The sequence below is a fragment of the Urocitellus parryii genome, chromosome 2 (genome assembly GCF_045843805.1).
Source record: "Urocitellus parryii isolate mUroPar1 chromosome 2, mUroPar1.hap1, whole genome shotgun sequence".
Taxonomy (NCBI): domain Eukaryota; kingdom Metazoa; phylum Chordata; class Mammalia; order Rodentia; family Sciuridae; genus Urocitellus; species Urocitellus parryii.
Genome location: NC_135532.1, coordinates 188,271,049 through 188,287,386, shown reverse-complemented (window position 1 = coordinate 188,287,386; position 16,338 = coordinate 188,271,049).

Here is a 16,338-nt window from a genome sequence, read left to right as displayed (position 1 = left end):
AAAGTTTCAAACAGGACTAAAACTTTAATAACTGTCAGAATCAAAAATAGTGTATAATTCCCAAGGTGACAGGGATGAGAAACAAGAGATTCAGCAATAATGGATGAAAATCAATGACTTGAAAAATATTTTGGAATATTATTCTGATTTTAAACTTAACTTTTCAATAAATTAGTTACACCACCATATCCATTCATGTTTAAAATTATTGTCATACATGTATTCTCTCATTTGATCTTCAAAAGAATTCCATGAAATAGGCTAGTTACATTGGGATAAAAAAAGATCAAGGCTGAGGTCACTGGAGTAGTCATCCAGGCTATGTAAAATTTTGTGTTGATGAAGCTGACATCAGATGTCAAAATTTTCTAGTTGATTATTTTCATAATAACTTCTATTACAACATTAGAAGATGCATTTGAGATATAATTATCATTTAGTAAAAAGAGAATATTATATTTTATTTCTGAAATTCATAATCAAAATTGTTTACTTAGAAATATCTCTATGTTATTGTCAAGAAATATTTTCCTCAAAACAGCATGTAAAAATATCTAAAGTATAATCTCAATAAAATTTTCTCAAAGTAAATTAAGAAACAGGTGACTTGGCTTTAAATCCTTCAGGCTAACAAAAAAAAACAGACACTAGTCATCCCGACAAAAGGATGTATCTCTTAAAGGAAATAAGATGTTGTATTTATTTTTGATATCCATGTCTACAGAAATTTTTATGTTGAGTTAGTTTGAAAGGCCATATTATGGAAAAAAAATGTCAGATTTTTTCTCTTCACTAAGCAAAATTTGGTAGAGTCCCATGAGAAAAGCCCAGATACCATTTAGGAAAATGGATTTTTACCATTTCAGAAATGTTGCAGTTTCCTTAATTTAACTTCATATTAACATTTTGAAGAAGTAATTGTACTAATGTACAATTATTTATAATTGTACATTAGTACAATTATAAATTCACTATTGGTCAGACCTCAAACTTAATACACAAATTCTGCCCAGAGATTATACTAAGTTATAGCTGCACATGGACAATTAACATGGCTCTTATGGAAAGAAGATTAGTTATTCACATATTATTTCTTATTTTTTATTGTCTCTGAATACCTAACTCTGGTTTAGAAGCATTTTCTGTACCATAGTATAGGAACTGCAGTTTCCCTACTGCAGCACTTGTCAAACCATATTATAATTTTCAGTTCATTTTTTATAGAATTCTTATTATATTTTAAGTTCTATATAGGAACAGACTGTATTCAATATTGTGCTCAATATTGTGTTCTCAGAAAATGAGCACAGATTTTGGCACAAGCTAAATTCTTATTTACACATATAGCAGAATGAAGAGAAGTGCCTCAGGAGAATAAAGGAAAATGTGAAAAGAGAAATGAATATAATTTTTAGGAATATTTAAAAAAATTCTTGTCTTTTATAATCAAGCCCTTTCCTCCTTATAAACATGAGTAAATTTAGAAGTTAATTGGGACACTAAGTTAGGGTGAATACATATGACAGAAGGAAGAGTTTGTACCATCATGATTTAAATAAAACCAGCAATGGATTTCTGCATGATTATAAACTTAAGAACAGATGTACATATTTGAACTCTGAGTTTCTCATATTTTTCTTATTTTCTAATATAGCTAAATTATCATGCTTATTTTATTTAATATTCAATTAAAAACTAAAGTATTATTAATGTTTAAAAAATAATGAACATGATATTGATTACTTTGAGTTGAAGTTTTAGTATACAACCACCACTTAATAAGTGAATATTTTATTAAATTATAGAGTCAAACTTCAGAAGCCAAACATAACAACACAAAATAAAACGAGTCAGGAAAACAGTGGGTTATTATAATTTAAAAGAGTTGTCTTATTAATGCATGACATTTTCTTGTGAAATAAAATGTCAGATAATCCTAAAATAATGATAATAAAATTGAATATGAAAATTGGCTTTAGAGTACATGTGGAGTAAAACAATTTAATTTTTGTCTTCTAAAAAACTCAAAAGAAACAACAGAAAACAAACAAATATAACACAGAGAAAAATATGGTCTTCAATGAAACAAAATATATATCTATAACCTTGGCTCCTAAACTCTGAAGAATATGTGCCAAATACAGGAAACTTGGGCCAAGCTAAGAAAAAGTAAGTATGAAGAAATAGCAGATTTCTCTTCATATCTTTGGCTAAGTTCTACTTTTGTGATAGCTCTGAAGTGTTCCCACTAACCACTTCTCCATTCTCCTCTATGAATATGCCCTGAAGAGAGCATGAGTTGACTTAGAAGAACTTTCTGTTAACTAACTGAATCACACTTCCTTTCTGCCTTTCTCAATCTGAACATTTTGGTTCACTTCATGTAATTACAATTCTGGTATTTAAATGTACTTATTTTTTCATGCAACATGGTCTCAAAATGCAAGCCAATATTTCATCTGATGCTCAAGGAAGCAAAAATCTATTTCAATACTGAAGGAAAAAACAACTTTATTGAATTTATTAAGAAATTTCATACTGGGCTTAAAGTCAAACATCTCCAGATCATTTTTCTAGACTAATTTTCCTATTCCAGATTTTTATCCTCTGAAATCACTAATAATGAGATTCTCTTGTAGATAAACTGCTTCTTAATCTGGCAAAAAGTGGAATGCCAAAATAACAAAATTATAGTTCAGAATGGGTAAACCTAACAAGAGCAGAGGGATTTGAATAAACAAATTTGCTGAGTTCTATAAAATTTATAAATGCTTTTGAAATATGTAATTCCCTAAAGAAATAAAAATGATTACATCAATCCACGTGGAAATTTTTAAAAATCAATACAACAAAAACTATAGAATGAAAAAAAAATTTTTTTAGACAGTTAAACATGTAAAACATAATAGCTGGTTCCAGATGGATACACAGATGATATCTTTCACAATCCCAAGGAATAATACAAATGAATTTAAACTCTTTCAAATCAGAGGACAAGAAAATAACTTATCCAAAATACTTTTCACAAAGCTAGAATAATACTGCCACCAAAACTTGGCAAATATCATACATTCACCATAAAAACACTACAGAATGACCTCAATGTTTTATGACCAATGTAGAAATACCAAACAAACAGTTTTCAAAAGCTGTAACACACCAAATAAATTTATGAAATAAGTAGAAGAGTTTTAAATACCAGAAATGCAAGGATGGTTAAGTACAAGACTATCCATTTATAAATTCACTCTGTAAACATGGATACAATTTCCAGATAGAATGCCACTATGTGTCTCTGTATGACAAAAATAGAGTATTCATGCAGAATGCAGAGAAGATATTTCTTAGTTAATCTAAGTTAGAAATAAAAGTTAAGTTTTATTTTCTTTCTGTGTTTTTTCAGAATCTCCAGGCCTCAAAAGACCATCAAAAAATACTTTCAATAAAAAGATCAAGCCTATGGCATGCAAAGAAATGTGAATTCAGGTATAAAGTTTGAAGATATAAAACTCTTTGTTAGTGCCTCAGAATGCTTTAAGATGCTGTTTATCAGACTGTCTCTGCAATGAACAGGATTCGAAAGATTCTTAAGGATGTGGTCCATAGTAAGGTGACACTTGGTCCTAGGTAGAAAGGGGCCTGATTGGAAAAGATAAAGAGGTGTGACTTTTGCATACTGGAGTAGATGGCTTTCATACAAAAGAAACTTCCATAGGGTTCTCAAGGAAATATTACCAGCATTCTCTGGAAGAGGAACTAACAAACCAACTAACCACAAAAATATCCTGTAAAGCCCAATTAAATCTGAGCCATACAACTCTTACATTTGTCATTTCTTATAGAAAAAAAAAAAAAAAAAAAGACCAACAGGATGAAGCCTCTAAGAGCCCAGAGTGTAGAACCAGGAGCTGCAGAAAAGCACTTTTCGGAGTAAGACTAAGCTCTAATGAAGACACCGATTACATATACCTAATCAGGTTTCAGAATTCCCATGGACTAGTGACTACCATGTACCTTTTATTTTGCCCCATCTTTTAAATGAAACTATAAGTTTAGTTCCCTTATCTTATCATTGTATTCTAAGTATGTGGGGGAAAAAACAAAACTTTTACCTTAATTCTAAAAATTTTAATTCAAGAGTAACAACTCTTAAGGAGTTTGAAATACCTTCATTTCTTATTTTTGAAGGTAGAACATATGATAAAATTTTGAAGGATCTGGAAAAGGGTTAAATGTACTTTACATGGCAGACAAATATGAATAATTGCAAATAATTAAAAAGCGACCTATATTAGCTATTTTTTCTTCTTGATAATGGAATACCTGAGCCAGCTAACTACAAAGTAAAGGGGTTTGTATAGATCACAGTTCTGGAGTTTCAAGGTCATGGCACCTGTATCAGTTCTTTTCTGGTGAGGATCCTCTTGCTATGGCACATCATGGCAGAGGTAACAGCTGAGTCCCGTGGGAAAAAAGGATCACATCACAAACAAGATGCATGAGGCAAGGCTCATGCTTTTATAATGATCCTCTTTTAATAACTAACCAAGGTCCTATGCAAAATACCTTAATCCCTTTTGAGGGTACACTGTAAATGGACCTAAAGACCTCCTATGAGGGGAGGGCCCATCTCTGAAAAAATTGCATTACACCCAGGTGATATCCAGAAATTAAAGCTGATTGCAAAGTCTTCATTTTTGCATTAACAGGCAGGTTTTATTTTCCTTATCTTTGGACTTGGGGTGATTCAGTGACTGCTTAAACAACAGAGGTTTAAGTAATTCTTAGCCATGTCCATGCTTCTTAAGCTTATACAAATATTGGCTGCTTTTATTTTTTTTAATATTTATTTTTAAAGTCTATATATATGTTGTAGGTGGACACAATACCTTTATTTTATTTATTTATACCTGGGGATGAGGGTCGAACCCAGGGCCTCACACATGATAGGCAAATGCTGTACCGCTGAGCACACCCCAGCCCCTGCTTTTACTTTTGAAGGGCTTTGAGTTACCTTCTGAGAAGTGTAACTTCACTACAATGGAGACTATGTTGAGAGAATGAGCATTGGAAAGACCAAGAGAGTATAAGGAGACAAGGGATGCCCAGCTGTTACAATATCCCCATCAGATCTCCAGATGAATCTGGCTCAGGATGTAATTTGAGGGCAAATGCAAGAATAAACGTTAGTAAAAACAGTGTATTAGTCAGGTTTTCTGCTACTGTGACTAAAAGATCTGACCAGAATAACTGTAGTGGAGGAAGAATTTGTTTGAGGGCTCACAGTTCCAGAGGCCTTAGTCCACAGAAGGCCATCTCCATTCCTCAGGCCTCAAGATGAGGCTGAACATCACGGCGGTGTGTGTGACAAAGCAGGAATCAGCTCACATCATGGTGATCAAGAAGCAGAGAGAGAGACTACACTGGCCAAATACAAAATATATACACCAAAGCCATGCTCTAATGCCTACCTCTTCCAGCCATACGATACCATTTCAGTTATCACTCAATTAATCCTTATCAGGGGATTAAATCACTGATTGGGTTAAGACTCTTACAACCCAATAATTTCTCCTCTGAACCTTCTTTCATTGTCTCACATGAATTTTGGGGGGACACCCCACATCCAAGCCATAACAAATAGTAATACAACTTCCAAGTTATGCCCAGTAAATCCACAGAACTTGAGTAAAAATAAATTGTGATTGTTTTAAAAACTGAGTTTTAGGGTAGCTTATTATATAATAATAGATGAGTGGAACACTCTGTCACTATGACCATTTAACATTTTGAAAAGTTCTCATCAGTGTCAAGAGAAAGATGTAATAAATACCAAAATGGGAAGGAAAATGCAAAAGTATGATTCATGTTGTATATAATATGATTGTATGACTGGAACTCAAAAGAAGAGATAAATACTTGGTCAATTCTCAACATTATTATTGAAAATTATTGGCTTTCTTACTTGAATAAAAAAGAACAATGTTTTTCACTAAAGTAGTTAAGAGATAAAATAGCTAGGAATAAGCTTAATAAGAAATTAAAAATGTTGGAAGAAGGCAGATTAGAGAAAGGGGATGCACTCCCCAACACTGTCGCAGCTCAAGATTTAAAAAGCAGAATGACTACTCCTCAGCAAGATTACTAAGAGAATTCACTGAAATTCAACATGGTACTGTTAAATAATTATGGAGACACCAGAAAGTTGAAAACTTTGAGCATAATACACTTGAGACACTCTAGTGTCGCTGGCAGCATTGTTGCCATCAAAACTACAGCTCATTTCTTAGGGGAGGGGGAAAAACAGGCAGAAGTTGGGTGGAAGTATAGCAGATAAAATTGCCTTGGGGGAAACTGATCTGAACTGATCCAGAGATGGTGAAGAAGTTGTTGAGTGAAAGGTAATTACAATTGCTCAGCCAAGGGTGAAGAGTGTGTCTGGAATCAGAGTTGCAGTGGTGGGAATCATTTTTGATGGCCCCATGGCTGTGAGCAGAGGCTGGAGATTGAGACTTCATAAAGAAATTTGCCAGCTAACCCAGCAGTCTCCTATTTTGGGGTCCAGATTGTATTGAAATAGACACAGAGAGGACTAGGCCTATGGCAATATATCCTGGGAGACCAAGGAAAGAGAGCTTCCTTTGGTGATAGGGGTCCCAATGAATATCTTGGAAGATGACAGAAACTGGGCTGACAGGTGTATCTGCACTCCAAGTGTGATCCTGGATAATTCACATTCATGGAGTTGAAATATGTGAAGCCTAATAAGTTTACACTCCTTATCCTAAAAGTAGAATTTGGAGGAGGTCCCTGAGAACCAGATGTCCAGCAGAGATTGGCATCTCCCCAGTAACAAAGGGTGTGTATCAAATCTCAAATATCCACTGACAGTTTCAAACATCAACCAAGACCAAACCCCAGCTTCCAGAACTTCCAATTCAGATCTCTACCACAGACATGCTACAGAGTACACCACTTGCCAGAACTCTTCAGTCTATCCCATCCTATACTGGGAGATGGAACAATGAGATAGTACAGTCAGCTTTGGCTCTTGGTCACAACACCTAGCACTTTTGTAAAACACAAAGACAGAGAATTTAACAAACCTCAGCTCTAGAACCAAGGGTTACAAAGCCCCCAATAAACACAAAGAATGGCATAACAGCAAAAAACAATGGGCATTTATGCCTGCCAACAGTTTTCATCACCTCAGTGGTAAAAAGCACTTTCTTTCTTTCTTTTTTTAATTAATTAATTAATTTTAATTAGGTATATATGATAGCAGAATGCATTTTGATTCTCTGTACACAATTGCAGTACAACTTTTCATTTCTGTTTGTACAAGATGTAGCATCACACCATATGTGCAGTCATACATGTAACTAGGGTAGACACAGAGAGGACTAGGCCTATGGCAATATATCCTGGCAATATATGTCCAGCTCATTCCACTGTTTCCTGCCCCAGTGCCCCATCCCCATTCCCTCCCTCCCCTTTGCCCAAAGTTCCTCCATTCCCCACCCCCATTGTGGATCAGCATCCACTTATTGGAGAGAGCATTTGGCCTTTGGTTTTTTGGATTGGCTTACTTGGCTAACTATGATATTCTCCAGCTCCTTCCATTTACATGCAAATATCATAATTTTAACTCTAGCCAGAGCAATTAGACAGACGAAAGAAATTAAAGGGATACAAATAGGAAAAGAAGAACTCAAACTATCATTATTTGCTGATGACATGATTCTATACTTAGAAGATCCAAAAAAAAAAAAAAATCCAACAGAAAACTTGTAGAATTAATGAATGAATTCAGCAAAGTAGCAGAATATAAAATCAATACCCATAAATCAAATGCATTTTTATACATCAGGGATGAATCCTCTGAAAGAGAAATTAGGAAAACTATTCCATTCATAATAGCCTCAAAGCCAAAATAAATAAAATAAAATACTTGGAAATCAACTTATAGAGGTAAAAGACCTCTATAATGAAAACCACAGAACACTAAAGAAAGAAATTGAAGAAGACTTTAAAATATGGGAAGATCTCCCATGCTCTTGGATAAGCAAAGTTACTATTGTCAAAATGACAATACTACCAAAAGCATTACATAGATTTAATGCAATTCCTATTGAAACCCCAATGACAATCTTCATAGAAATAGAAAAAGCATATAAATAGAAATAGAAAAATAAGAGACCCAGGATAGCAAAAGCAATCCTTAGCAAGAAGAGTGAGGCAGGAGGCATCACAATACCAGACCTTAAACTATACTATAAAGCTATAGTAACAAAAATAGCATGGTATTGGCACCAAAATTGACCTGTAGACCAGTGGAACAGAATAGAAGACACAGAGAAAAACCCACATAAATACAGTTATCTCATACTAGACAAAGCTGCCAAAAACATTGGAGAAAATATAGCCTCTTCAACAAATGGTGCTGGGAGAGCTGGAAATCCATATGTAACAATGTGGTGAGCCGTTTCTCTGAACTGTGGCCGCCATTACAAGATGGCGCTGGTTTCCCCTGTAGTCTGTGACAAACAACTCCTTATCAGAATGAGTTGGCACGCTGTGACTTGGCACCCTATGAGAAAAGTCCACGTGGCAGTTGTGCATTGGGGCTTTATCTGCTTTATTAAGGCTGGGGCACACGGGAGTAGGAGTAGTAACAGTAGTAGTAGTAGTAGTAGTAGTAGTAGTAGTAGGAGTAGCAGTAGGAGTAGTAGTAGGAGTAGCAGTAGAAGCTAAAAGACATGTCAATACAAAGGCCTGAATAAACAGCTGAAAGAAGAAAAAGTATCAAGGACCTGAATAAACTGCTGAGAGAAGATTCCCGAGTTGCGTCTTCCTTGCGGGCAAGGGGTCGCGACATAACAAGAAGTAGCTAAACGTATCTCTCCCCATGCACAAAAGTCAACTCAAAGTGGATCAAGAACCTAGGAATTAGACCAGAGACCCTATGCCGAATAGAGGAAAAAGTAGGTCCAAATCTTCAACATGTCATATTAGGCCTTGACTTCTTTAACAAGACTCCTAAAGCACAAGAAATAAAACCAAGAATTAATTCATTTTAATTGCTCTCTTTTCCACCCACTTATTATTTAGCCTTAGTTTGACCTTGATGGGGAAATTTTGACATGGTTTTGATCTTATATTTGTATGTTTGCACTTTGGTTTTTGTTCCTCCTATTACCCCTTCTTTACTCTTTTTATCATACAAATAATCAAATTTTTCAGTTGCTTTTTTTATTTTATTACTTTTATCTATTTTTACCCTTTCATCTTTATACCTGTCATTTGCTATCTATGTTCTACTTCTGCTCTGTTCTATTTTTAAATATCTCAAACTTTCTCTTGCCTTCATACCATATTTTGTCTTCACTTAAAGAACTGTAAGTCCACTCTCTGATAGAATTATATAGTTTATATAATTCCTACCCCATTCATATTGTTGTTATTAATAATAGAGTGGGGACATAGTAGACATCTGCTATTTAATGTCTCATGTAGTTCATAGTTGTTTATTGCTGATACCAATGTAAAATACTTAGCTCACCATTTCTCTACAGAGGGTAATTAGAGCTATGCATGTCAAAGTTGATATTAGACATTTATTTTCAGACTATACTTTGGTTACTAATATAACTGATAGTTCTTGATGTCCCTTTTTTTAAGAGGGGCTACAAAGTGATTGGGAAACTTCAAATTCACAGAGTAGAGATACTGCTGCTGGGTAATACTCACAACTCAGACAAGTAATTGTGAACCTCACTCTTCACATGAACTAGCCCCACTGGAGCTTCAACAGTATCTTAATATTGACTAGGGGAGAGAAAAATCCCCAAACCAACAATCAGATCCCAAGTATGAGTACCTAAAGGAGAACCTTAGCTCCACTCCTGGTGGACACTGACTCATTTAGCAAAAACAGAGAGAAGTCCCTAGAACAAAAAATATAACTACATAATAAAGGACACATATTACAATGGAGGAATAAGAATTTATCTTAACTGATTTGCAAGGTTAAGACCTCTGAAAATATGAGAAAACAGGCAATCAAATCTCACCCACTCCCAAATTCACAGTCTCCCAACAAAAAAATTTATAGATACAGAAGTGGATGAAATTTCAGAGAAAGACTATAAAAATAATTTTTAAAATGTTCAACCGAACTAAAAGAAGGTCTAAAGAATAAATTAAAAGAGCAAATATGTGAGGTGAAAGACCATTTCAATAAAGAAGTAAAGACATATTGAAAATAAAACAATGAAAACTCCCAGAAATGAAAGACACAATGAATCAAATTAAGAATGCAGTTAAAGTATCATCAACAGAAAAGATTGCATGAAAAATAGAACTCCAAGCCTCAAATGCAGAACTTCAGGCATTGAAGTCATGAACTTGAATACTCTGTCTGCAACAAAGAAAAAAAATAAAAGGCCATAACCAGCATATATAAAGCATGAAGATACAATCTGAAGACATTAAGAACATCTTTAGAGAGATAATGGCAGGCAAAGAAATTCCTCACTCTTGAAATGAAATAGATATCCACATACAGGAGTCACATAAAACCCCCAATAGACAAGATAATAAAGAACCTCTCCAAGACATATCATAATTAGAATTCCTAACAAAATAAGAAAAGAATATTAAACAATGCAAGAGAAAAACGTTGGATCATATTTAGAGGCAAACCACTAAGACTCACTTGTAACTTCTCAAATCATACCCCAAAATCAAAGAGGGACTGGAATGAGATATTCCAACCTCTACAAGAAAAAATTCTATAGTTAAAATTGCTATATCCAGGAAAATTATCTTTCTGAATCAAAAGAGAAATAAAAATTTCTGTAATAAGGAAAAACTAAATAAACTTATGAGCTCTAAGCCAGAACTTCAGGGACTACTTTATATTGTGCATATAAAAACTCAAAAACAAACCACAAAGCTCCCAAATAGATGAAGCTCACTAAAGGAACAACTATGTAAATTAAAATCAAGACTGAATAAATCAAATCAACATGGCAAGAAATAAATATCTAGTAATAATACTGAATTTAAATGGTTTCAATTCCCCAGTTAAATAATATAGACAGGCAGAACAGTTTATAAAATAAGATCCAACTACATACTGATTGGTCTTAAATCAAAGTTGTATAGTAGCAGCCCACATAATAGGTATCTGATTTTATCCTAATTTTAAATAAATGTTTCTAAAATTTAAAATTGTACTAAATGTACACTTGCTGTAAGTTTTTGAGAAATATTCCTTTATAGGCTAAAAGATTCCTAGCTTTTTTTCCTGATTTTCTAAAACATTTTAATATTCACAGTTATATAGACCATTAAAAAACTTATGTTTTCTCTATTTAATTTCTGTACACAAATTTTCTTATTTGTTCAATAAGAATAAATTTTGTTAGTTGAGTTTTATAATGTTACATCCTTTCATTTCTGAAATAAATATAACTCTATTTGGACATGGTTAATTAGATTTTAATAAATGAAAAAACTTGATTGTTTACTATTATGTTTATAATTTTTACAACATGTTTATAAATAAAATTAATTTTCAAAAATTGACTCCTATGAATAAATGTTATCAGGCTATACTAGCCTTTCCAATGATACTAGCTTTATCAATGACTTATCAATGATAAGGTTTATAATGATAAGAGTATAATATACTTATCAATAGTACTGCCAGCAATGTGCACTCCTAATTTATTATATCATATTTTTCCTCATCAGGATGTCAAAGCTTATGAATACCATCATGTTTACCTTAAATTATACAATGATATTGTCATGCTTTCATTGCCTTTTGACCTTTATTTTTCTATCCACATATTTGTGATTTTTTTTCCTGATATTTCTTGCATTTAGTCTAAGGGAGAAAGCCAGAAATTTGAACTTTGGTCTTTAGCTAGTGAAGAATAGGAAAAGATGAGATTAGCCAAAAGTATAACTGGAATTTTCAAGTGAAATTATCATTATTTTAATTTGTCATTCAACATGCATTTAAATTTTATTAAAAAATGCATAATTTTTCACACAAAAAGTGTAGCTCATATAAGATACTTTAAAATGACTTGGACATAGACCTTTTGAATGCTTTTTCCATGTGTTTCAAGGCATATTTTCATGGGAAATTCCTGACTAAGGAATCTTAGCATGCATTCCAATGAGTAGTGTTCCTTCATCCATATGCATATTTAGACTTCTCCACACTTGTGTAGGAGAAATTAGACAAACTGGTAATTCATTTGACCTTGAACACTCAATTAAAATTATGCATATGTCAAAATAAACCAAACTGCTAATCTTCATGTCATTATTTAGTAGTTCGTATTGGCTTTAAAGGACACAAACTGAGTGATTCACATGGGAGAATCTTTAATTAGACAGAACTCAGGCACAACAAGCAAAAGCATTTTTTTCAAGCAGGAGAATTACTTTTTGAAAGATTATTTGACAATCTTTGTAATGGAAGCTTTTAATCAATATTTGATAATCTTTAGCAACATAATGGTTATATAATTTTCAAGAGAAAAATTTATGTACTGATCAATCTGGCAAAATTTTTAGGTTTCCCATTGATAGAAAGATAACAGGTATTAAAGTTACCCAGATATTAACTAAATCACTGTCTTACATAGTCATATGCAAAAAATATAATTATATGCTAAATATTAAGTGCAAAAATTAACCTAAAAGTAATCCATGATACTAGGAGACAAATATAAAAATACTGACAAATGCACCTAAGAGTTTAAAATACTCATTGGATTGGGCAAAAAATACGAAGTGACTTGGTTTGTTTGGAGTTTCACTTTGGCTTTGATTTGTAACACACTGAGCTTTAATTTTCCTTTCACAGACACTAGTGAACTTTCTTTGGTTTTAGAAAGATTTAGGACATTTTTCCTATCAAAGCTCTTCTTTGATTTTCATGTACTCTTCCTTTGGGTATTGATTCATTGAATTGTGATTGATTGGTTAATTGGCAAAGAAGAATAAGATAATCATACACCAGCTGGAGAAATAAGATTTCTCAAGTGAAAAATAATTTTTACTCCTTTAGGATATAACTGAGCCAGCTAAGTTGGATAAGTAGAGAGCTTTACTCTTTTTAATATCCACTCATACCACAAAATGTTTATATAATGAAGATCTGAAATGATAATTTGACCCGTGCTAAAAATACTTCATAAATATTTTATCTCGAGAGACTAAAACATCTAAAAGGAGACTCAGTTTTAATTAAATCAGAAATCTACATTTTAAAATAATAAAACAAGCAGGAAAATCTTGATATTATATTAAAAGAGCACAACTCTTCTCAAAATACATACTTTGGAAGTATAAACCTTATATCACCAAGTTTGCAAAAAGTTTTATGTGTGACTCATTAATCTCTAGTATGCTAATAAATTGTTCAGTTAGAAAACCTTAAAATGAGGCACACACATGGAAAGATATTTTGGAAAAACAGTTGATTGATTTATTTTCTTAAAATTCTCTTAGGTGAATGCATCTATACAAAAATACCAACTGGTAATAGCAGTTCTATTTCTTAGAAATTTGTGGAAATTACTACTAAAAATTATACATTACATCCTGGTGGGCAAATTAAATACCTTTTTAAAGTACTTTTGGATATCCCTTTTGCACTAGCTGGCTGTAAAATTTATTCATTTAATATCCTTTCTTTGCTGAATGTTTTTAAAAATCCATGTGGTTTTTCTAACTGCAAAGCTAACTGAACCTGCCATAAGACTTCATGTATAATAATCTTTCAGAAATCCCTGTCAGCTAACAATGAAAAAAAAATTGAGAATACCACTTTTCAGTAATATTGTAATTCTAAATAATACAGGTACTTGTTTACATTTTAGATGTAACTAAATATAAACTCATTTTTGCTAGAATGTCCCTAAATTCTGAAAATTAAGAATAAAAACTCAGAATATCCAAGTCTCTACTTAAGTGACATAGACTAAATGTATAAGCAATGATTATCACACAGCATAGCTTTATAAAGAAAGATATTTGTAAGTATGATTAGTTTAAAACACAATAGTCACTGATGGAAATGCTTACATCTCCATAAGACACACTAAAATTGATTTAATTTATTCAAATGCTAATTTTGTACCACCTGGCAATTTTTTGTGTGTTTTAAACTGGGAGGAAAAAAAAAACACATGCTGTAACTACTGATAAAATTACATATAGAGATACAACTTAGAACTTTGAAATTCACAAAGGTAAATATTAGTGGCAATAATAAATTCATAGACTTATGTGATTTTTGCATGTTTATAGCTCACCAAACCCTTATCTCTGCAAATATGAATCAGCTAAATAAATGAACAAATGCCTATATTTCTTCAAGTTTTCCAAGGGAGGTCCAGATTAAGTATTTCTGGATGCCTGACAATTTTCTATACTGATTGTTTTTTTGTCACATCATTTGGTAAAATAAAGAAAATAAATGAATCCCACATAAAGGAGAATGTAGGATTTGCACTGGAGTGTAACTGTTGACTAATACAGTATTTACTAAGATGAACTGTGTGAATTTATGTGTCAATTTAGCCGGGCCATGGTACACTGATATGTGATCAGACATTACTCTGGATGTTTCTGTGAGACTATTTTTGCATAAAATTAACACTTAGATCAGTAGATTTTGGTATTGTGCATTAAGTGGGTGGGCTTCTCCCAATCAGTTAAAGGCCCAGGCAGAACAAAGACCAGCTTCCTCTGGTCAGGAAGGCCTTCTGCAAGCAACTGGCCTCAGACTTGAACTGCAGCATTAGCCTTTCCTAGTCTCTTGGGCAATGCTTGCCAGTCTCCAAAATCATGTGAGCCAATTCCTTAAATTAAATCTCTTTCAATATAAACACATCCTGTTGTTTCTGCTTCTGTGGGAACTCACAACTAGTATGAGTTTCTTACTGGTCACTTGCAATCCTTACTGGTCCTAGACACTATCTTTATCCTGGCTGTATTAAAGTATTAGGTTCCATGAAAAGGATCTTCAAGAGCATCATCCTTTCAGGAGATTCCTTGGAGGTTATGTGTAATCATAGATCACAGTTAATTTATTCTTTACACTCTGGCTCTGATGATGGTTTAAGGTACATTTTAATGCTTGTAAGTATATACAGCTAGAGATCTTCACTAATTTTTGTCTTCATGCCACCTCTTTCCCTCACCTGTAATTTCCTGCCCTGTGATACTATTTTAACTACTTCCCTCCTGTACTTCCTTTGCTTTGTAGAAAACTTCAGATGCCTATGAGAATTGGTAGGCAATGCAGATGGGTGAAGACGCTTCAGTCCACAAATGTTAAACAAAAGTCACGTTTACTCCATTTTCTTAAGTCATATAACCCTTTACTTCTCTTTTTTTCCTTTCTCTTTTGATAGAAGCATGAATATAGATCATATTCTCTCTATTTTTAAAATTTTTAGTTGTAGATGGACAACTAAATTTATTTATGTGGTGCTGAGGATGGAACCCAGTGCCTCACACATGTAAGGCAAGTGCTCCCACTGAGCTACAATTCCAGCTCCTCATATTCTCTCTTTTAAAAGAAATAATAGTCTGTTCAATAAATGGTGCTGGCAAAACTGAAGATCCATATGCAGAAAAATGAAATTAAACCTCTATCTCTAACCCTGCACTTGCACAAAAATCAACTCAAAGTGGATCAAATACTTAGGCGTTAGAACAAAGACCATGCACCTAAAACAGGCCCAAATCTTCACCATGTTGGCCTAGGATCTGACTTCCTTAACAAGACTCCTAAAGCTCAAGAAGTACAACCAAGAATCAATAAATGGGATGGATTCAAATTAAAAAGCCTTTTCTCAGCAAAGGAAACAATACAGTGAGGAGAAAGCCTACAGACTGGGAGAAAATCTTTACCACATCCACCTCCGATAAAGCATTAATCTCTAGGATATATGAAGAACTCAAGAAACTTAATATAAAAAACAATTAATAAATGGGATAAGGAATTGAACAGACACTTCACAGAAGAAGAAATACAATTGATCAACAAATATATGAAAAAGTGTTAAACATCTCTAGCAATTAGAGAAATGCCAATCAAAACTACTCTAAGATTTCATCTCACTCCTGTCAGAATGACAATCATCAAGAATACAGTCAACAATAAATGTTGGCAAGGATGTGGTGAAAAAGATACACTCATATATTGCTGGTGGGACTGCAAATTGGTGCAACCACTTTGGAAATCAGTATGGAGATTCCTCAGAAAATTGGGAATGGAACCACCATTTTACCCAGCTATCC